This window comes from Oryctolagus cuniculus, chromosome 4, assembly GCF_051225735.1.
Source record: "Oryctolagus cuniculus isolate XC-2025 breed Fujian yellow rabbit chromosome 4, ASM5122573v1, whole genome shotgun sequence".
Lineage (NCBI taxonomy): Eukaryota > Metazoa > Chordata > Mammalia > Lagomorpha > Leporidae > Oryctolagus > Oryctolagus cuniculus.
The window spans coordinates 119756068-119780549 of NC_142870.1; the positions used below are offsets into that span (position 1 = coordinate 119756068).

The following is a 24482-nucleotide window of genomic DNA, read 5'->3' on the forward strand; positions in this document are numbered from 1 at the left end:
GGTGACTGAAATCCCAGATCCCAAGAGGGGGACTTTCTGAAACTTTATGATTTTCACAGTTACAGATGCACCTCCATATACTTTGTTGAAAAAGACAATTATGCCCTGCAGAGACTCATTCTCCGTCATATCACCCTTCACCATCCCAATTTCCAAGCCAGCTTCAAAATTCATGTCAAGTCAAAGGATGACAGAAGAACTGAGATCTTCCTATGGACAACTACTTTGCTATCTGGAAATAGTAACACTATTTCCAAAGTGTTACTATGAGTTGAGCCCATTTAAGAAGCCAGTTGAATATAATATTCAATGACCTAAAACTTGCTAAAATAGGCATATTTTTTAAAGTCATCTTGATTGATTAGAACAACTTCTAAAGCCATTTCTTGAGAATCAGGAAATAAAACATGTGGTTTTCATGAAACTGTTTCAGAAAGATGAAATATTCATTCAGAAAATATCTTCAAATGGAAATAAGGCAGGAATCAGCCTAAGTCGTTTCTTCAATGTGTGACTCATTCCAGTTTCCTGACTGGCTTCAAGGGCATCAAGCTCATGATCAAGCTTTATTGTAGTATCTACAGTTAGATCCTAAAAGGCAGTGCTGCTTCATTTAAAAATAAGCCTCATTACTGAATAGAAAAAGAAATAGCTGCTTTTAGAAGTGAACTTTTTCCCTGTTCTCTGAGGACACTTCATGTAACCTGCCACAGATTCTAGTTCCTTGCTAGTAATAACCTCCAAGTTAAACCAATAGCAACTCCAACTGAACGGGCATTTGTTTCACTCCAGAAGAAAAGGGAAAATTAGTACCTTTAGTAGTTTATTCACTTGTAGAAATGAGGTCCAATATGTATTTTAATTTTATTTCATTTGAGGGGCAGAGAGAGAAAGAGACAGAGAGAGGCAGACAGGCATAGAATAGATAGACTCCTATCTGCTGATTCATCCCCCAAATGTTTACACTGGCCAAAGTTGGGCTGGGCTAAAGCCAGGAACAGGAAACCAGGAACCAAACTCAGGGGTCCCATAGGGGTAGCAGGAACCCAATTACTTGGACCATGACTGCTGCCTCCCAGGACCTGCATTAGCAGGAAGCTAGAGTCAGGAGTCAGAGCTGGGTATAGAACCCAGGTACTCCATTGTGAGACACTGATGCCTTAACCAGCATTTCAACTGCTAGGCTAAATACCCACCCCCTAGGTCTAATATTTAGATTCCTACACTTATGGTCCTAAAATTTCACTACTAGGATATGGTCAACCTCTCTTGATCACATGCTTTACAATAGGATAATTGATGTTTGTCTTAACTATGTCCTTATGCCTAGCATAGTGCCTGACATATAAATCATTCTTTAGGGGGGGAAAAAAAGCTACTACATAATTCTTCTGATCAGCAAATACCAAGAATGCACAAATCCTGTCAACTTTTCACAGCTATGGGAACCATAGCCTCATGAGAGTATACTGAGATACTTAAATTCAATCTGTCTCATGTTAGTATCAGTTAAAGTTGTGTGGTCCTACAAACATAAAAGAATATGTGATCTCACCCAGTTCAAGTCTTTAGACGAACATGAAAGAGTCGTTTATACAACTTAGGAACCAAGAAGATGCACGTAAAGAACCTGGTGGATGATACAAACTAATGTGGGTAATCAGGAGAACTTGGTAATCATAAATAATCTAAACCCTGGGAGACTAAATGCCTGTTCAGAAGTCCCTGAAAGAGCAACTTAAAAACTGGGTTCTGGGAGCACCACTCAGGTAGACTGGAATCTAACCGCTGCAAATCTAAGCAGCAGACAGAAATCTCTAGTCATTAGTAACCTTCACAGCCCTGAATTACTTGGCACTTGGTGGTTTCCCTAGCAATGAGAGGTGCTTTAGGTCCCTGCAATTCTAGGTCATGGCCTGACTGAAATCCCTGGTCAGGAGTAACCTTAGTTAACTGAGATGCCTTCTTTAAAAAGGGCTGTGTTGTACATGTGATTATAATTATACACATAGAGCTGTTTTGGATTTCTGACATCTTCTACAAAAACCTATTACAGTAGGCCGGCGCCGCGGCTCACTAGGCTAATCCTCCGCCTAGCGGCGCCGGCACACTGGGTTCTAGTCCCGGTCGGGGCGCCGGATTCTGTCCCGGTTGCCCCTCTTCCAGGCCAGCCCTCTGCTGTGGCCAGGGAGTGTAGTGGAGGATGGCCCAGGTGCTTGGGCCCTGCACCCCATGGGAGACCAGGAAAAGCACCTGGCTCCTGGCTCCTGCCATCGGATCAGCGCGGTGCGCTGGCTGCAACGCGCCGGCTGCAGCGGCCATTGGAGGGTGAACCAACGGCAAAGGAAGACCTTTCTCTCTGTCTCTCTCTCTCACTGTCCACTCTGCCTGTCAAAAAAAAAAAAAAAAAAAAACCTATTACAGTGAAAGACAGGGACGGTCTGTACTAATTTGGGGGAGTTTCAGTGAGTTTTGACTGGTGAAATCAGATGAGATTTCCATCTTCAGCAAGGCTGGAGCAAGTTAAGTGTTTTATAAAGTTCTGATTTAGGTTAAACAAGATAAGGATAGAAAGCTGAATACAGGTATGAGGACATGCTGTCACAGTCTCTACTGTGCTGCTGTCTCACACACGTGTGGCCATCTTGGAATGTGGGCCTTCAGGTGACTATACTCTGAGCTGCTGGGGGCCCCGGGTATGCTAAATCTCACAGGACAATGACACCATGTTACAGTCAGTTTTTAGTATTTGAAGAAAGTCTGGGGAATGTAAAATTACTTTATCACATTAGCATTTTTGTGATAAATTTCCCTCTATATCATCTTTCTGTTGCCAAAAGAGATTGTATCCAAAACAAAGATTCTTGGGTTTTTACAAGTGTATGTGTGTGTGTGTGTGTGTGTGTGTGACAGCTATCTCTGAGAGAGACCAGAAAGAATGAGAAAGTGAGTCTTTTTTTTTTTTTTGACAGGCAGAGTGGACAGTGAGAGAGAGAGACAGAGAGAAAGGTCTTCCTTTGCCGTTGGTTCACCCTCCAATGGCCGCCGTGGCCGACGCGCTGCGGCTGGCGCACCGCGCTGATCCGATGGCAGGAGCCAGGATCCAGGTGCTTTTTCTCCTGGTCTCCCATGGGGTGCAGGGCCCAAGCACCTGGGCCATCCTCCACTGCACTCCCTGGCCACAGCAGAGAGCTGGCCTGGAAGAGGGGCAACCGGGACAGAATCCGGCGCCCCAACCGGGACTAGAACCCAGTGTGCCGGCGCCGCTAGGCGGAGGATTAGCCTAGTGTGCCGCGGCGCCGGCCGAAAGTGAGTCTTTTGTTCAGCCTGTGCAATAGCCACACATTTGCAAGGCATATGGAACCTAAATCTTTAAGCTGCAGAGCATGTTATGATAACCTTGCAAAAACTTGGGGGGAAAAAAGCAGGTGACTGAGAATTTAATGTGGCAGGATATGGAAACTAAATGCATAAATGCAATTGCTGAGTTTCGATTGCCTCAAGGAATATGCAGTCCATCCTGGGGGAATGGGAAATTTTATACTGCATTCCTAAAACCTAACCCCTTCTCTTTTTTTAACATATTTTAAACCAGAACATTTATTGCATGACTAATCATTGAAATTCTCAAGATGAACTGGATGCTGCAACAGTTGCCCCCTTAGGTGTTGTTCCTTTATGGAATCCATGCCTGAATCTGTGGTTTACAATATATAGGTGTCTCCTTCAACTAGCCCTAGTAGTATTTCATATTTTAGCCTTGGCATACCAATTATACTTTCTCTTATGCTTGACAGAGTAAAGTCTTTTTTTTTATGCACAGGAAAGATAAACAGGTTTTGTGGTCTTTGGGAATTATCCATTTAGGGTTTCCCATTGTGAAAGCAAAGTCCTTTGGGGCTGGCACTGTGGTGTAGTGGGTAAAGCCTCCGCCTGCAATGCCAGCATCCCATAAGGGCACCGGTTTGAGTCTTAGCTGCTCCACTTCCAATCCAGCTCCCTGCTAATGTGCCTGGGAAAGCAGTGGAGGATGGCCCAAGTGTTTGGGCCCCTGCACCCACATGAGAGACCTAGAAGAAGCTCCTGGCTCCTGGCTCCTGGCTTCAGATTGGCCCAGTTCCATTTAGGGAGTGAACCAGTGGGTGGAAGACCTCTCTCTACATCTCTGCCTCTCTCTCTGTAACTCTGCCTTTCAAATAAATAAATATTAAAAAAAGAAAAGAGAAAAGAAAGTGAAGCAAAATCCTTCTAGAAGGCGGGGAAGGGGAGAAGGACAAGCTGGGGTGGAGCAGGTCACTGGAGCCTTGGGGCACTAGCCCTTATTGCCTTGCAGCTCTTGGAGGTGGCAGACTTCTGGGCGTGCCCTCAAAAGGAAGCAGACCCTTGCTGGCTCTGGAGCATGTTGCCCTCTGCTGGTGCTGTGGAGTCTGCTTGCAAGTAGGCTCTGAGAGCTCCTCAGCCTTCGGAAGTGGAGGTAGGGCACCACTTCAGCCTCGCCAAAGCAGACAGAGGGAGTCTCAGTGACCCAGAAGAGGGCTCAGAACCAGGCCTTTTGCCATCTGTCCAGGACCCATCTAAGCCCCAAGAGGCCAGGACAATACAGTGTGTATGTGTGTGTGGCCAGGGAAGGGGACCAATAATGACTTACATCAGATTTCTCACCAGTTAGAAAGACTCAAAAATTGATTTGAGTGATGAAAAATAAAGCTAAGAAATATTCTCTTGAGTTTGAGTCTAATAGTGCAATTCACACTAGCTACTTGCTTGTTAATTTTCTAATGCAAAACAAGAAAACGCAGGTTTGTGACATTTTGATGAAGCTATTTCTGACAGGAGAGTTTTTTCCTTCAATCGAGAAACAAACTATTCAACTTTTGGCTTATGTATAAGATGCAATACAGTAGGTGCAACAGACATCCTATTACTTTTCAAAATCTTTCCTTGATCCATGTAGGGTAGCATGAGGTTGAGGCCCAGGCACACCTGTTTTGCCCATTGGTCATTCTTTTTTGAAATATGCTTTTTTATCTTTAAGATGACACTGTTTAAATAGCCACAAGCAAATATCCTGTTTTGGAAGAAAGCCCAGTTAGTATTTGGCTCAGTGATGATCTCAGATAAATGAGAAAGTAGAAGAACATGGCTGACAGAGGCCAGAGGGGGGGAACAAGAAGAGGGAAAGAGGGCCCTCAGAGAAGGCTGGTAGGGCAATCAGCCAGCTCAAGTAAAAGCTTGCAGAGCTGGCCTTCAGAACACTCAGTCTAACCCAATTCTTCATGTATTTAGTGGCTTCATCCATTTTATTTTAAAGCTAAGTAGCATTACCGGTTGTGATTCCCACTCATACAAATAGAAGGAATGTCAAAGCCATTATCCTAGTCTGAGGAGATGTAGTGATCTTTTCATTAAACATCTCAGTGGCGAATAATCCTTTTCTTCAGTCTCTGTTTTATTCCTGATACTGTACTTGAAACCCAGTCTCCTCTGCATTGGTATGTATCACTGCACTTTCAAGTTTAATGACAAGAACATAGCATTCTGAAATTTAATGCCATTGCCTAATGTTATTTATCACTATCTAATTTGTGATCATTAGCAAACTTGTCAGTAATGAGCTTTTTCTCTTTTCTTGATTCAAATTATTCCAGAAAACAGTATTTTATCAGTTACTAGATCCATGAACACAATTTTTATTGTTTTATATTAGATCAATGGTGACTTATAAATGACTCTCAAAGTTCATTTTACAAAATAATTTTTAAGTTATAAAAATATATAGTCTAACCAAATTTTCAACTTGATGTAGCTATTTCTATTTAAAATAAGAACTCTTAAGGGAAGATACATTTAATCCATGTCTTTCTATCTTCTTAGAATATTTATGTACATTTTCACTTTTTAGATTCAGTTTTTATTTTCACATCTAAAAGACATACCTGACCCTATTCTGAACTCTTACCAACTGTTATGATTTCTAAACATATTAGAGCACACATTTTCAAAATTTTTGGCATGCTGCTTTTCTGAAGTACTACACTGACAAATCTTGGCTACCCAGAAGTTATTCAGGAATCATTCAACACTTATTCAGCTATCTATTTATTTAAGAACTATTTATTTATTAAGTCTACTAATGCCAAGTACTGCTCTGCTAAGTGTTTTGCATATATGATAGTGAATAAGAAAAGGTAATTTTTTCTTTTAAAAGAAATATTTGTTTGAAAGGCAGAATGACACACACACACACACACACATGCACACACACACAGTGAGTTGAGGGAAAGGATCTTCCATGTGCTGGTTTGCTCCCCAGATGGCTGCAACAGCTGGGGCTGGGCTAGGCTGAAGCCAGGAGCCTGGAACTCCATCCCAGTCTCCTGAAGGGTGGCAAGGAACCAAGTACTTTGGGTCACCATCTGCTGCTTCTCAGGCATATCTGTAGGGAGCTAGATGGGAAGTGGAGTAGCTGGGACCCAAACCAGCACTCTGATGTGGAAAGAAGGCATCCTAAGCAGTGGCTTAACCCAGTATGCCACAATGCCTGTCCCAAGACAGGGCTCTTTCGCTCAAGATGAACAAGTAAACAGGCAATCACCATCTAGGTTGTGAGAACTATGCAGGTACAAGCAAATGGGCACAAAGGAGGGGAAGCTAAACCCATTTTTCCCAGAAAAAAAAAGTGCCCGAGGATGAGAAAGGTTAGAGAGGAAGTATGTGTGTCTGGACGGCAGAGGGAGAGAATCAACGTATCAGGACAAAGAGAAAGACAAAGGTTCCCAGGTGGTCAAGGCCTTAAATCTTGATCCACAACAACTTTGATTTGTTTATTTAATCATTTTGGTTTAAAATCTGCCTGCAATTGTATTACAAACAAAGGACAAAAGAAACTCTGATGATAATTCAGTATCTTTCTTATAAATCAGGGCCATCACATTGTTGGTATGTCCTATAACACAGGGATGCCCTCTTGGTCCACTGGGATTTGCTACATCTACACTAAATGAACACAAATTGGCCTTCTTTGAAATTGTCTTCTTTTTTTTTTTTCTTTTTTTAAATATGGTGCTCTCCTATTCCAATCAATGTTTCTACAAATAGGAATTCCTCTCTAATCCATTTGCCTTTTTGCTTTTAGTAGCTGTGGATATGGAAAACATAAACAGCTTTATGAGAATCATGTCTAATATAAGAATACATAAATCCTCCCTGAGGCTGCAGGAACTCTGCTCTGCCGGTAGCATGTAACAGGAGGAAAGGACCTTATGGCATCTACACTGGTGATCCAGAGATCACTTTGCTCACTGCCCATTGATTTATTACACAGAAAATGATAAATGCAGAAATGTAAGTTCTACAAAGGTGAGGACAGGTATCTGCCACAGCAGTTATGCTTGCAACACACACTGGAGTCCCCAGCTTTGAGTCCTAGCTTCACTTCTGATTTAGCTTGCTGATAACACACATCTTGTGAGGCAGCAGGTAATGCAGGTAATTGGGTCCCTGACCCCCCATGGAGGAGACCCAGAATGAGCTCCCAGCTCTAAATCTCAGTCTGGCCAGCCCTGGCTATTGTGAACATTTGGGGAGTGAATTAGCAAATAAAAGATCTCTCTCTGTGTCTCTTTCTCTTTGCTTTTTCAGTTAAATGAAAATAATGTAAGGAAAAAAAAGTTGGAAAAAGTGAATGATTTCTAAAAGTAGAAACACACCAGGAGCCTGCGTTGTGGCATAGAGGGTTAAGCAACCGCCTGAAATGCCAGTATCCCATGTAGATGCCAGTTCAAGTCCCGCCTGCTTCACTCCTGATCCAGCTCCCTGCTAATGACCTGGGAAAACAATGTAAAATGGCCCAGGTTCTTGGGCCCCTGCACACAGGTAGGAGAGCCAGATGAAGCCCCAGGCTCCTGACTGCAGCCTGGCCCAGCCCTGTCTGTTGCAGCCATTTGGGGAGTGAACCAGTAGATGGAATATTCTCTGTCTCTTCCTCACCACCAACCTCGCCCTGCCTCTGTAACTCTGATTTTTCAAATAAGTAAATAAATCTTTTTTTAAAAAAATAGAATTCACAGGTTTAGGTGAATCTATACAACAAGCTAGACCAAACTATTTCGGTTAGTAGATTTGAATACCTACTTAATACCTTTAAGCGCTAGTGGGATTGTGAGGCCAAATTTGTCCCACTAGTTCATTTTCAGAATGTCTATTCAGTGCCACTGAACCAAATACTGTCAGGCAAGCCTCTATGTTTATAAGAGATGATGACAAATTACATGAAGTTGTGGAAGACCAGAAACAAATGGCATTAGAAGCATTCAAGAGTCCTAATTCCCTCTTGTCCACAGCACCTGTTCTCTGAATTCATAAGAGGAATGCCTATGTTCTGCCCCGGGAAGTTTAGCCTGGAACACCACAAAGATGACACCCATCCCCTTGCCCAAAAAAAAAAAAAAAATCATTGATAAGCAAGTGTTTGTACAGATTATTAAAGTTAGTGGCACAACAGAATTTGTTGTTGTATGTTTCTAAGTCACTTTTACATTGGTGGTGGTGAGGTTATTTATTTCTCTCCTATTTGGAGGGCCTGACTCTAGCAGTAAGCTCCCTGTTCTTAATCACAAACATATTCAACACAAGTGCCTTTCTGATACCTAGAAATGGAACAAGAAACATATGGAAGAAAAAGCAGTAACCAAAGTTAGAAGCATATGTTTCTCAAAGGAGTTGCCAGAAAAAAAATTGGAATATGAAGCTGGCACTGAACTGGCAGCTGTCTAAAAAAGAAAAAAAAATTAAGCACATAGCAGAATATACTGAAAAGAAAGATATAGGCAGGCACCTTCATTGAAATCTGAGATCATGAAAATTGAAGATACAAAAAGAATATTTTAGTCTATATTTTTCTATCATACTCAAATGAATTATATCATAGCAGATGTGGTATATTTTAGCATCTAAATCATTACTTTTATTTCAACTGTGCATTGAAACCACCTGCAGCAAGATTCCCAGTATTTTCTAGAGATTAAAAATTAAATAGAAAATATATAAAGAACTCTTACAACTCAATAAGAAGAAGACATAACACATACAAAAAAAATCAGAGATTTGAACAGGCAGAACCCAGCCCCCTGCAAAAAAAAAAAAAAAAAAAAAAAAAAAAAAAAAAAGGCAAATACCCAAAAAACACATTAATCATAAGGGAAATACAAAATACAGCAAAATGATATGCCACTATATACTATCAGAAAGATAACTAAAAAAGAGTGACTATGCCATGTGTCAGCAAAGATATAAGTGAACTTGAACTCTTGTATGCTGGTAGAAATAAAAAATGGTGCAAAGATTTTGGAAAGCAGTTTGGGTATTTCTTATAAAGGTAAACATAAACTTGGTAGCAATTCTACTCCTAGTATTTACCAAAGAAAAATTAATATATATTTCCATTCAAAGATTTGTACATGAATGTTCACAGCAGCTTTATTAATGGTAGCCTCAAACTGGAGACAACCCAAAATTCCATCAATAGCCAAACAGATAACAAAAACTATAGCATATTCAATAGAATACTATTCAGGAAAAGAATAAACACACAAACATGAATAAATCTCAAAAACACTATGCTAAACAACAGTTACAAAAAGCTAGACACAAAACAGTACGCATTGTAAGATTGCATTCATAAGAAATTCTAGGAAAAATAAATTTAATCTACAGTAACAGAAAGCAGATCACTGATTGATGTGGGCAATGACAGGGAAGGGGTGCAGGGCACTTTTTAGAGTGATAAAATGTACTATAGCTTGGATTATGGTGGTTATACATATATATAAACTAATCAAAACTCACTTAAATGGGTTTAATTTAAATCAAATAAATGATGCCTCAATATAGCTGGTTTTTAAAATTAGTTGCATGTGAAATCAGATTTTTTCAACCTATTGACACCAAGTGGTCACCAAGTGGTCACCAAGTGACACTTCAGTCACTGTTGACACCAAGTGGTCTAGGTTCCCTACATTGTTGTGAAAAATATAGAACTTATCTCTTTTGCAACTAATTCTTTGCATATTAGCTCCTTCAAAAGCCATTTCTCTAATTCTGCTAGCTGTTGAGGGACATACAATTCTATGTGTTATTATTAGAACCTTTATTTTTCCTTTTAAACATGGATGGCACCAGGAATACTCATCTATTTCCAAACATTCACATGCCATCTAAATGGATTTTATCCACAGAACACCCCATGAAACTTTTCATCTTCCTTCTGAGAGACTGCTTCATATTCAACACCCCCCTTTACCACATATAATGCTACCAAGTAAAAGTCTCAAAGTAGTTATCAAAGCCAACTTTTACTGAAAACAAAACAAGCTTAGAGTTATTTATGTCACTATTTGTCACTTCCCACGGCCACTCTGTGTCCAAAATCTCTCCCTCTGTTCACTGGGGGATCTCCTACCATTCTGTTAAACATTTAGTGGAAAGGGTGAGTTATTTATTTATTTATCATCAACATTTTATCTTTCACAGTAACTATAGCAATGCCCTGAACTTTGCAATTTCTTAGCAACTGTTTGTCAAATGAATTAGTACATAAAGTTGTCAATCTGCTTAAATCACCACTTCATGAATTTCTATATGCCACACTTCAATTTGAGCAAATAACTCTCTTGCATGGATTTTCACATTCCAACAAGAAGCACCCCCCCCCCCCCCCGCCAAGAAGCTCAGAGCAGTAAACTACTAGAATTGATGGAATTTCAGGCCTAACTAGGGGAAGGGAATGCCTTTAGAATCCCTCAGACAGCTGCGTCCTACTATCTTTATCCCTACTTTAGAGATTTGCTTTCCCATTAACAGAAGCAGCTCTATGATTATATAAAGAGTCCCAACTGTGGAAAGAGGCTTTATTCTGATAATGTTCCAATTTATTCCTCTGTAATTTGTGAAAGGAAATCAAGAAAACAGTCTCATTTCCAATACTTCAGGTAAATTTAACCTTAGAGATGAAAAATCTCTATAATCCAAACTACAAAATATTGATGGAAGAAGTTTAATAGGGCACAAAAAAATGAAGACATGCTGTGTTCACTGAGTAGAAGAATCAATATCATTAAAATATCCTTAACTACTGAAAGCAATTTATAGATTCAGTGCATTCCCTATCAAGATATCAATGACATTTTTACAGGAAAAAATGACTAAAATTCATATGATCCCACCAAAAACCCTAAACAACCAAAGCAATCATGGGCAAAAAGAACAAAACAGAAGATATCACACTACTTGACTTTAAAATATATTACAAAGCTACAGTATTTAAGGAAGCTTGGCATTGGCAAAACGAGGCACATAGTCCAATGGGAAAGAATGGAGATCCTAGAAGTAAGCCCATGCATCTACAGGCATTTGATCTTTCACACAGGTACTAAGAAGACATATTGGAAAAAAGAACAATATGCAATAAATGGTGCTGAGGAAAAGTATATATTGACATGCAGAAGAATGAAACTAGACCCCTATCGCTCATCATGTACACAAGTCAACTCAAAATGGATTAAGGACCTAGATGTAAGAAAAATATACAGGAAATGCTTCATGACATTGGAATGAACAAGAATTTTTTGCATCAAATCCAAAAGCACAGGAAACAAAAGCAAAAATAAGACACATGGGATCTCATCAGATTAAAAGGGAAAACCACCACACAGTGAAGAAACAGTGTACAGAATGGAAGAAAAACCAACAAAGAGTTAAGGACCATAATAAATAAGGAACTCAACTCAATAGTGAAAATAATTATTCAAATTGAAAATAGGCAGCAGATCTAAACAGACATTTATCAACAGAAGACACATAAATGCCTAAAAGATAGATAGAAAAATGTTTAACATCACTAATCATCAGGGAAATGCAAATTAAAACCTCGACAAAATATCACTTCACTATAGTTAAAATTGCCTGTTCTCAAAAAGACAAAAGATAGGGGCTGGCACAATGGTATAGCAGGTGAAGCCGCCTTCAAATAAATAAAAATAAGTCTTAAAAAAAAAAAAAAGAAACACTTCATAAAGCCCATTTAGTATATGAGGAGTCTATAAAAACTTCAAGGAAATCCATATTATGTAAGAATTATGCATGCATTTCAAATATTTTTGCACCAAAAATACTTATATTTTAATTCCATTTTCCCAAGAAGTTTTGGAAGTCTCTAAATAATAAGTTGTTAAGAAACCTTTTGAGGCCGGCGCCGCGGCTCACTAGGCTAATCCTCCACCTAGTGGCGCCGGCACACCAGGTTCTAGTCCCGGTCGGGGCGCTGGATTCTGTCCCGGTTGCCCCTCTTCCAGGCCAGCCCTCTGCTGTGGCCCGGGAAGGCAGTGGAGGATGGCCCAAGTGCTTGGGCCCTGCACCCCATGGGAGACCAGGCGAAGCACCTGGCTCCTGCCTTCGGATCAGTGTGGTGCGCCAGCCGTGGCGGCCATTGGAGGGTGAACCAACGGCAAAAGGAAGACCTTTCTCTCTGTCTCTCTCTCTCACTGTCCACTCTGCCTGTCAAAAAAAAAAAAAAAAAAAAAAAAAAAAAAAAAAAAAAGAAAAGAAACCTTTGAACATGTACACACAAAAATAAAAAAATTAGATTATTTTAAATATTTATTTATTTGAAAGCCAAAGTTACACAGAGAGGCAGAGAGAGAGAGAGAGAGAGAGGTCTTCCAACCACTGGTTCACTCCCCAATTGGCTGCAACGGCCAGAGCTGCTCGGATTGAAAGCCAGGAGCTGCTTCCAGGTCTCCCACGCAGTGCAGGGGCCCAAGGACTTGGGCTGTCTTGTTCTGCTTTCCCAGGCTATTGCAGAGAGCTGGATCAGAAGTGGAGCAGCCAGGATGTGAACCAGTGGCCATATGGGATGCTAGCACTGAAGGTGGTGGCTTTACCCACTAAATCATAGCGCTGGCCCCAATTAGATTTAGGAAACAGCTTAGTTTTAAAAGGAAGGCAGAAAGAAAAACCTTGGACTTGAATTGGAAGATTAAGTTTCAAATTTTGAATATAGTTCACGATTGAGAAACCATGACAGCAATCATTAGAGTTGTTTCTATATGTTCAGTATTTCAGCAGACTTGCCAAGCTCCTCTTTCACCTGTGACTTGAAAGGGGAAATGGTTAACATCCATGACATGATCTGACACATGACATGATCAAGACAAGAAACAAACTCTTCCACAGTGGCCCCTTCCTTCCTCCCAAGACTAAGAGGAATTAACTAGGTTGGCATACCACTTCATCTGCAAGAATCACCTTGACCTTTTTTAGAGATTCAAGGTTACTTCTGAAAATGCCAATGTCTCCTTCAATCCACACTCGTGGGCAGAATTTAAAGCTCCTTGGGAGAAAGAAAGTGGGACTAATGTACAAGTTGCTGTAAACAGTTCTTATTGTCGCATTGTTGATGTCTAAAAATTCTCTTTCTTCTTGGCTTCTACAACACCTTCAGTCACGTGATTTTCTTCATAGCTACTTGATGCCTCCTTCTCAGTCTTTTTTATGACCTTTTGTCCAACATCTCCTTAAATGGTTCTTTGCTTCATCCTCTTTTCACTTTGAACTCAATCCATGAGAAAGAACTCATTCATTCTCATGGTTTTAAAAATTACCTTCATGCTGATGATCCTAGATTTCTATCCCAGACCCAGGCAACTCCTGAGTTCTGAACTAAAATTTCCATTGCGTCTAAATAGACGTGTATGATAGACCAATAATCTAATATCTCAAACTCAACAAGTCTAAAACTGAACTTGTTAACCTTCCAGAGTCAACAATTCCTTTCCTATTGACTCTTTGGTAACAGCATCCATCACCTTCTGTCAATTCAAACAAAAATCAAGAATCTTCTATGTCTATTATTAGTCCCTGTGATGTCTCACATCTGTGATTTCCACTTCACTACTATGAAATGGTTTTTAGGCAGATCCTCCTCTCTCCTACATTACCACCAACAGCCAAAAGCCTCATTGTGGATGTGCTTGGGATACCTACATCCCATATTAGAGTGTGAGTTCAAGTCCTAGATCCTCTGCTTCTGATCCAGATTTCTGCTACTGTGACTACCAAGACAGAAGATGATAGCCCAAGTACCTGGGTCCCTGCTACCCACATGGGAGACCAAGATTTGAAACAAAAAATCCTTATAGGTTACGTAGGATATGTGAAGTTCTTACAAAGCACTCAGGACCATCCTTGAAACCCAGTGCTATTCTCTCTTGCCAGCCCAATTTTCCACCACATTATTCTGAGCACCCTTCACTCTTGCCATTGCTTGTCCTCAAAGGAGTTCACCAAGGTTCTGAATTCAATGATTCTTGTCCCTATCTTCACATTTGTATTTTCATTCAATTGCATCTTGTCATGCCATTCCCTTTGCATCACAGAAATTCTCTCCTTTTCCAAAAGGCTTCACTAAACACTCAAGGTTCAGCTCAAACATGAGCCCCTTTGACATCACTCAGCACTATACTGCTACTGTTTATACCCTTAAAAGGATATTTACAGGACTCTGTTCATCATTACCATTAGTTTTTTTTTAAAGATTTATTTTTTTATTTGAAAGGCAGAGTTAGAGAGAAAGAGAGATGACAATATGGTTTTTGTTCTTCATTCTTTTTTTTTTTGAGATTTTTTTTTAACTTTTATTTAATGAATATAGATTTCCAAAGTATAGCTTATGGATTACATTGGCTCCCCCCCCAATGACTTCCCTCCCACCCACAACCCTCCCCTTTCCCACTACCTCTCCCCTTCCATTCATATCAAGATTCATTTTCAATTTTCTATATATACAGAAGATCAGTTTAGTATACATTAAGTAAAGATTTCAACAGTTTGCACCCCTATAGAAACACAAAGTGAAATATACTGTTTGAGTACTCGTTATAGCATTAAATCTCAATGTAGAGCACATTAAGGACAGAGATCCTACATGAGGAGTAAGTGCATAGTGACTCCTGTTGTTGGCTTTACAAATTGACACTCCTGTTTATGGCATCAGTAATCTCCCTATGCTCCAGTCATGAGTTTCCAAGGCTATGGAAGCCTTTTGAGTTCACCGACTCTGATCATATTTAGACAAGGTCATAGTCAAAGTGGAAGTTCTCTCTCCCTTCAGAGAAAGGTACCTCCTTCTTTGAAGACCTGAGAAACTGAGATTTTAAAGAGAAACCAGAATGAAATACTGGAAATGCAGAATTCAATACAGCAAATAAAAAATGCAGTGTGAAGTCAGCAATAGATGAGACAAAATAAAGAGTATCAGAACCAGAGGACAAACTTCTGGAAATAATACATCCAGACCAAATAAAAGAAGAAGAAATTAGAAAATTGAAAATCACAGTTGGAGATTTACAAGATTCTAGCACTATCAAATGACCCAATTTATGGATCCTAGGAATTCCAGAAATTGTGGAAAAAGAGAAAGGATTAGAAGGTCTTCTTAATGAAATAATAATTGTTAAAAGAGATGAAGAAGGGCACTATGTAATGATTAAAGGGTCAATTCAACAGGAAGATATGACTATTATCTTTTACCTGGCTGTTGAAAAGAATTAAGGGTTTTAAAGGGAGATATAGACTCAAATATAGTACTAATGAGAGACTTCAATACCCCACTTTTAGCAATGGACAGATTAACCAGACAGAAAATCAACAAGGAAAAAAACAGAGTTAATTGACACAATACATCAAATAGACTTAGCAGATATCTTCAGAGCCTTCTACCATACAGCCACAGAGTACACATTTTTTTTTTCTCCAGTGAATCAAATTTTCTCTAGGACTGACCATACACTAGGCCATAAAGTGAGTCTCAGCAAATTCAAAAAAACTGAAATCATACATGCATCTTCTCAGACCACAATGCAATGAAGCTGCAAATCAACAACTCAAGTATCTCTACATCATATGCAAGCACATAGAGAATGAACAGCATATTTCTGAATGAACAGTGTGTCATAAAAGAAATTAAAAGAGAAATAAAAAAAATTCTGGAAAAAAAATGAAGACAACAATGCAAAATACCAAAATCTGTGGGATATAGCAAAAACAGTGTTAAGAGGAAAGTTTATAACAATAGCTGCCTACATAAAGAAACTGGTAGGCACCAAATAAATGAACTATCTATGCACATCAAGGATCAAGAGAAATAACAGCAAACCAAACCCAAAACTAGTAGGAGAGAAGGAATAGTTAAAATTAGAGAAGAAATCAACAAAATTGAAAGCAGAGAAAGCATTCCCCACCCTTTCCTCTTGCCATTTTTTACCACTTAATAATACCCTTGGGTTTAATAGCTTCTTGGGCCGCCCCCCTATGCAGCCCTTTCCTGTTCTTCCTGTCCCAAAGGAAAATATCACTTGCTTTTATAAACCTCCCAACAATAATCCCTTCGATATCGATATAGGCCTTGCTCCTTTCTGTACAAATAATGTAACAGTAGATTACCCTCTTTATGCCCCTAATTCCACCGTTTTTGTATGTAGGGATAATTTAGCTTATACCATTTTACCAACAAATTGGACCGGCAATTGCATGCATGCTATACTTTTTCCTGATATAGAGATTATCAATGGAGATACCCCTGTTCCTATCCCCTCCCTTGATTATATTGCAGGGAGACAAAAGCAAGCTATTCCGTTTATTCCTTTATTAGCCACATTGGGAATTTCCTCATCTGTGGTTACAGGATCCACAGGACTGGGAATCGCGGTCCAAAAATATAGAGAATTTTCCCAACAACTTATTAATGATGTGCAAACCCTATCCACCACCATTCAGGACCTACAAGATCAAATTGACTCCCTAGCGGAAGTGGTTTTACAAAATCGTCGAGGCTTAGACTTGCTTACTGCTGAATGGGGAGGTATTTGCTTGGCTTTACAGGAAAAATGTTGTTTTTATGCTAACAAATCCGGCATTGTTTGCAATAAAATCAAGACACTTCAAGAAGATCTGGAGCGTCGTTGACATGCCATGGGATTATAACTGCCTTGTAGTATGTCTTGAAACCTGGTATTGTGATGCCTCTGGCTTTGTTTTTTTTTTTTTTTTTTGACAGGCAGAGTGGACAGTGAGAGAGAGACAGAGAGAGAGACAGAGAGAGAAAGGTCTTCCTTTGCCGTTGGTTCACCCTCCAATGGGGCTTTGTTTTTGTTGTACAAGATTGCTTTAACTATTCAAGCTCTCCTGTGCCTCCATATGAATTTCAGCACCATATTTCCTAGATCTGAGAAGAATGTCTTTGGTATTTGGATTGGTATCACACTGAGTCTGTAAATTGCTTTCAGAAGAATGTACATTTTGATGATATTGATTCTTCCAATCCATGAACATGGAAGATATTTCCATTTTTTGTATCTTCTTCTATTTCTTTAATGTTTTGTAATGCTCATTGTAGAGATCTTTGACATCCCTGGTTAAATTTATTCCAGGGTATTTGATTTTTTTTGTAGCTATTGTGTTTGGGATTAATTTTGGAAGTTCTTACTCAGCCATGGCATTGTCTGTATATACAAGGGCTGTTGATTTTTGTGCATTGATTTTATATCCTGCTACTTTGCCACACTCTTCTATGAGTTCCAATAGTCTCCTAGAGGAGCCTTTTGAATCCCCTATATATAGAATCATGTCATCTGCAGTTAAGGATAATTTGACTTCCTCATTCCCAAGTTGTATCCCTTTGATATCCTTTTCTTGCCTAATGGCACTGGCTAGAACTTCCAGGACTATATTGAATAGCAGTGCTTAGAGTGGGCATCGCTGTCTGGCACCAGATCTCAATGGGAATGCTTACTTTTCCCTATTCAGTATAATGCTGGTTGTGGTTTTGTTAGAAAGCAAATTTGTTGTGTTGAGGAATGTTCCTTCTAAACCCAATTTGCTTAGAGTCTTCATCATGACAGGGTGTTGTATTTGTTCTTCATTCTATTGATATAATTTATGATGTCTTTTGATTTAAGAATGTTAGACCACTCTTGCATTTCTGTGATAGATCACTTGATTGTGATGTATGATCTTTTTGATGTAGTTTAGGATTAAATTTACTAGTATTTTGTTGAGAATCTTTGCAACCATGTTCATTAAGGATATAGGTCTGTAGTTTTCTTTTCCTGTCATGTCTTTGGTTTTGATATCAAAGTAATGCTGGCCTCATAAAAGAGTTTGGCAGTGTTCCGTCCTGTTTAATATTTGTAGTAGTTTGAACAGTATTGGAGTTACTTCCTCTTTGAATATTTTGTAGAATTCAGGCTTTTCCTTGATGGAAGGCTTTGGATTAGTGCTTCAATCTCATTGCCTGTTCTGGGTCTGTTCAGGTTGTCTGTCTATTATATCTTCTTGATTTAATTTTCCCCAGCATTAGTTGTTTATGTATTTAACTACCCTACTTGGAGGTGAACTGCTTCAGAACAAGGAGTCTATCTTGGTAAACTATGCTGACACTATTTATCTCTGTGCATTCAAATTAAGTAGACAGGCCTCCATAAATATTTGGCAAATACATTTCATTAATCCTCTTTGCTTCTGTGTTATGATAACTGTTTCTAAATATAAGATATATATTTACAAAAAGAAACTAGTGAAAAGCAGATTACATATAGTCTCAACTTCTGTCAAGCAGAATTTTTTTCTCCAACTTTATGGGTATTTATAAAGTAGGGCTTAAGTAAACTGATAACTATCCAACAAAACCAGTGTATGAACAATATTATATTCATTCCACATCATTCCAAACTTTAACAGGGATGTATATTCGTTCTTTGCAGGTGATTTTAAGGTCAAACATCCATAGTAAGAGGGAGTCTTATACTAAATGGAATGTAAAATCAACAGAATACTTTAAAACCCACAGCCAAGTTCCCTAAAAAAGTGACCATAGTCAATAGTCACTCAAGTAGAAAAACTAGCCAACACCAAAACTTTTAGACAGTAGGTAAATTCAAATAGGTTCATTTTCAAACACAGACAATACAAAGAAATATAAAGAGCCTTCTTTGCTGAATAATCTCCTTTTGCCCTTGCAGAATCATTCTGTTCCCTTCTCTTGTCTGCTATGTTCTTCCCTGAAAGATTGACCTGCATGGCCTGGGCTCCCTTGCCTTCTGGCTTTTCAGTGGGTTTGGCCAATGGGAAACAAGAGATCAGAGGGCAAGAGGAAAGCAAAGTTGGGATATTTATCTCCTTGGATTCCTTCCTGCCATGCCACAAGCAGCGGCTGTATTCCTGCTCCAGTTGAGCAGTCCACCCCTTATATCTTCAGCTCTTACTGGTTTCCAGGAACACTATTCTCTCCTTTTACCTCCTCATGCTTGGAGCAGGGACAGCTTCCCACTGTTGCTAGCCCAGGGGTGCTTCACTATCCCTTTATGAATTTCCTTAACTCTGCAAACACCTTTGTAAGTAGTCATTCATTAAAAATAGTGACAATACTTAAAAAGAAATTTAGAAAGATGGATATGATGAAGAAAAATGTTACATATCAGCAACTATAATGCACTTATATACCCAAGAGGGAAAACACTATATTACCATTTAAGAAAAATGAAGTGCACATAACAAAAATACAAACTTGTGAGAAAAATAAAATGCATGCAGATGCTTTTCTAAAATAAAGGCATATAAATTCTTGTAAGTTGTTCCCAGTTTTTAGTGTAATTTCTTTTAACTATTTCTTAAAAATATTTTAAAACATTTATGTATTTATTTGAGAGGCAGAACAACAGAGAGAGAGAGAAAGATATGAGTTGTGCTGTTGTTGCTTCCAAAGACATATATTCTGTTCTTAAAACACAGTGATAAGCAACCCCTGAACTGTTCCTCAATAGTCCCCTGACCCTGGTATTTATGCCCTTGGGTAATCTCTCCCCTTGAATGTAAGCTGAACTAATATAAGCAACAGCCTACTTTTTATGAATAGGGCATAGCAAAGTGATAATTCCAGAGTTCCACAAAGACTATGGTTTCCATCTTGGATACACTACCTGGATGTCACACTTGATTGCTCTGAAGATTTCAAAACCACCTGCCATATTATAAGCTGCCCTATAGAATGTCATATGTCAAGCAATTCAGAGACGCCTCCAAACAACAGACAGCAAGCCTCAGTCCAATAGCCCCACAAGGAATTAATTCCAATGACAAGAATGAGCTTAGAAGGAGTCCTCCCTTAATCAAGACTTCAGATAAGTCTACAGGCACAGTCAACAATCAGCCTATAACTATATGCAACATCTCAGGCAGGAAGCACCCAGTAAATTGTGTTTGCATTCCCAAAGCACCACAACTGTGAGATTATAAATCTTACTGTTTTAAGCTGCTTTTAGAGTAATTTCTTATGTAGTAATAGATAACTCGTAGATGATTATATATTGATCTAGACACTTCAAATAGTTATATATATATATATATTATATATTCTTATAGAAACATAGTCTACAGAAATCAGTAGAAGAGCACCAAGGGAAGGATATTAAATTTTAACACATCAGGGCTGGTGCTGTGGCTTAGTGGGTAGAACCACCTCTTGAGGCACCAGCATCCCATATGGATGCTGGTTCATGTCCTGGCTGCTCCTTTTCCAATACAGCTCTCTGTTATTGCCTGGGAAAGCAGTAGAGGATAGCCCAGTATTTGGGCCCCTGCACCCATGTGGGAGACCTGGAAGAAGCTCCTGGCTCCTGGCTCTTGGCTTTGCAGCAGCACCGCATCAGCTGTTGCAGCCATCTGGGGAGTGAACCAGCAAACAGAAGACCTTTTTTCTCAGTCTCTCCCTCTCTCTGTCTCTACCTATCAAATAAATAAATAAATCTTTAAAAAAAAAAAGAAAAGAAAAGAAAACAGAGGGGGACCGGCGCTGTGGCACAGCTGGTTAAGGCCCTGGCCTGAAGCACCAGCTTCCCATATGGGCGTAGTTTGAGACCCAGCTGCTTCACTTCTAATCCAGCTCTCTGCTATGGCCTGGGAAAGCAGTAGAAGATGGCCCAAGTCCTTGGGCCAACGCACCCATGTGGGAGACCCGGAAGAAGCTCCTGGCTCCTGGCTTCAGATCAGCGCAGCTCCAGCCGTTGCAGCTAATTGGGGAGTGAACCAGTGGATGGAAGACTCTCTCTCTCTCTCTCTCTCTCTCTCTCTCTGCCTCTCCTTCTCTCTCTGTGTAACTCTTTCAAATAAATAAATTAATCTTAAAGAAAACAGAGGAATGAGAAGCGAAAACTGATTAATTAAGGAAAACTGGGGGTATTTTTAAAAATTGAATGAAAAATTAAAGGCCGGCGCCGCGGCTCAGTGGGCTAATCCTCCGCCTTGCGGCGCCGGCACACCAAGTTCTAGTCCCGGTCAGGGCGCCGGATTCTGTCCCGGTTGCCCCTCTTCCAGGCCAGCTCTCTGCTGTGGCCTGGGAAGGCAGTGGAGGATGGCCCAAGTGCTTGGGCCCTGCACCCGCATGGGAGACCAGGAAAAGCACCTGGCTCCTGCCTTCGGATCAGCGTGGTGCGCCGGCCGCAGCGCGCTGGCCGCGGCGGCCATTGGAGGTGAACCAACGGCAAAGGAAGACCTTTCTCTCTGTCTCTCTCTCTCTCACTGTCCATTCTGCCTGTCAAAAAAAAAAAAAAAAAAATTAAAATGGAAAGCTCCCAAAAAGAAAGTTACTTTAAAAAAAAAGAAATTTCTGAAAGGTTTCCACCAAAACGCAAATGGGAATAACATTAACCAATTATAAAATGCTATTTATTTACTTACTTATTTATTTGAAAGGCAGAGAAACAAAAACAGAAAGATAAAGTGAACTCCCATGTCTCCTGGTTCACAATAGCCAGAGCTGGACAGAAATTCAATCCAGTTCTCCCTCAGGAGTGAGAGGAACACAATCACCTGAGAACCATCATTGCTGCCTCCCAGGTTATGCATTAACAGGAATCTGGAGTCAGAAGTCAGAGACGGAAACTGAACCCAGGTATTCCAATGTGGGGCGTGGGTGTCTTAACCACTAAGCTAAATGCCCACTCCCCTAATAGTAGAATTTTGAAGAAAGAAAGCTATGTTGGACTAAGAAAGGAAAAAGAACTAATGAAAGATAATATAAAACGTTCCTTAGGTTTCAGTCTGTAGGTTTTGATGACTTCTTTTAAGACACTAAAGAAATTGTGTAAGGGGCTGACATGTGGCACAATGAGCTAGATGCTGCCTGCAATGCCAACATCTCATATTAGAGTGCAGGTTCCAGTCCAGGCTGCTCTGTTTACAATTCAGCTGCCTGCTATTGCACCTGGGAAAGCAGTGGAAGATGGCCCAAGTACTGGGAACCCTGCCATTCATATAGAAGACCTGGAAAAGCTCTAGGCTCTTGACTTCAGCCTGAACCTGCCCTGGCCATTGCAGCCATTTGGGGAGTGAAGCAGTAGATGGAAGATCTCTTTCTCTCTCTCTTATTCACCTTTACAAATAAATCAATAAATTTCTTTTAAAAATGTAAGCAAGTTTCTTGATGATCACTTACTATAGTTATTCAAAACAAAGAACGTGCTGCACATAAATATGATTATCATTTTTAAAATAATTATTAAAATGAAATTATTGATTTGCAAGTTTAACTTCAATAATGATATGGGGAGGGTATATTGCCAACAAAGAAGCATTGACCAAAAGGTCATTATTTCCAGATTATCAATGAATCAGGGTCAATGTGTAAGAACATAACATTCTAAAGTTAACAGGATTCAGTTTGGGTATACTAAGGTTGAGAATAGCTGATTGGCATTCCACATTCTTTATATTTTTATTTATACCAAGGTATAAGGCCACAGGTTCACTTTCCAAGAATATTGATTCAGAGAGACAGTTATGTATTAGAATTGATACCAAAAATGTAAAAAGAAAGTCATTCGAGTAATATCATATGAGGTTAGATTACCAAATCACACAGTCCAGGTCGGTGCTACGGCTCACTAGGCTAATCCTCCGCCTGCGGCGCCAGCACACCAGGTTCTAGTCCCGGTTGGGGCACCGGATTCTGTCCCAGTTGCCCCTCTTCCAGTCCAGCTCTCTGCTTTAGCCTGGGAAGGCAGTGGAGGATGGCCCAAGTGCTTGGGCCCTGCACCTGCACAGGAGACCAGGAGGAAGTACATGGCTCCTGGCTTCAGATTGGCGCAGCGCGCTGGCCGTAGCGACCATTTGGAGGGTGAACCAACCAATGGAAGGAAGACCTTTCTCTCTCTCTCTCTCTCTCTCTCTCTCTCTTACTGTCTAACTCTGCCTATCAAAATAAAAATAAAAAAAATCACACAGTCCAAATTAATCTTATTATCCCATAAAAGGTTTATGGAAACAAAGATTGTAACATCTCTCAAGGAGTCTAACTCAGCCAGTCCTCCTTCTGGCACTAGAATGGATCTTTATATTTCTATTGCAAACCAAGTAAGAAGCTGGATCATGTAGTACAAAACTACATACTGTCAACACCAAAATCACACCCAGGATGGCAAGAGGCTCACAACATGAGACACATGGCAACTGAAATGACCGAAAAGCAGATTCACATCCCAGTCTCCTACCAGGAATAGCACTGGAAATTAATCCTATCATGGAAGATGTCCCCTCACGCCCACTCTTCCTTCTCCTTCTCTTCTTTCCACTCTCTCCCTCTCCATTGCCACAATACAATGTATATCTAATAAGCCACTGCCATTGAACATCGTGGGAAAGATTTAATTTTGTGGTATCAACAATGTAGCACTGATACTTTTAAAAGACAAGGTCACTAAGAGTGTGGGGGGCCGGCGCTGTGGTATGGAGTTTTCAGCTGTCACCTGCAACACCAGTATCCCATCTGCGTGCAGTTCAAGTTCCAGCTGCTCCATTTCTGATCCAGCTCCTAGCTGATGTGCCTGGGAAAGCAGCAGAGAATGGCTCAGTCCCTGCACCCACGTGGGAGACCCAGATGAAGCTCCTGGCTTTGGACTGGCCCAGCTCCAGCAATTGCAGCCATTTGGGGAGTGAACCAGTGGATGGAATATCTCTCTTTCTCTCTCTCTCCCCCTCCCCCACTTTTTGTAATTCTACCTTCCAAATAAATAAACAAATCTTAAAAACAACCATAAAAAAAAAAAAGAAGAATTTGGATTACTGGCTTCAGTTCTTCTCAACACAATGCAACAAGGGTCACACCTTTACCATCTGTTCCTCTTGCATACTGGGATTACAGCACGTGCTCACCTGTCATGGAGGACAGACATACCAACAGGGATGGAAATAGCACTGCTCTAAAAGTCATGAGAACCGGGGTCTAGATTAGCTCTACCCTCTATTAGGTGTGTGAACATGAGCATGTTCCATAACGTTTCTATGTCTCAGTTTCTCTTTTTAAAAAATACATTGTTATAGTAAAATAAAGTGATTTTCAGCTCTGGCTTATATCTCAATTTTCTACTCTACAATGT

At 40.0% G+C, this 24482-nt stretch overlaps 1 protein-coding gene and 1 pseudogene across 2 annotated transcripts in view; one reads left to right on the plus strand and one right to left on the minus strand.

The window, feature by feature from the left end:
- The window catches only part of PPM1L (protein phosphatase, Mg2+/Mn2+ dependent 1L), a 350431-nt gene that overhangs the window by 160681 nt on the left and 165268 nt on the right, over window positions 1-24482 (minus strand). The window lies entirely within an intron of this gene.
- LOC149127088 (glyceraldehyde-3-phosphate dehydrogenase pseudogene) overlaps window positions 1-24482 on the plus strand; it is a 75006-nt pseudogene that overhangs the window by 14610 nt on the left and 35914 nt on the right.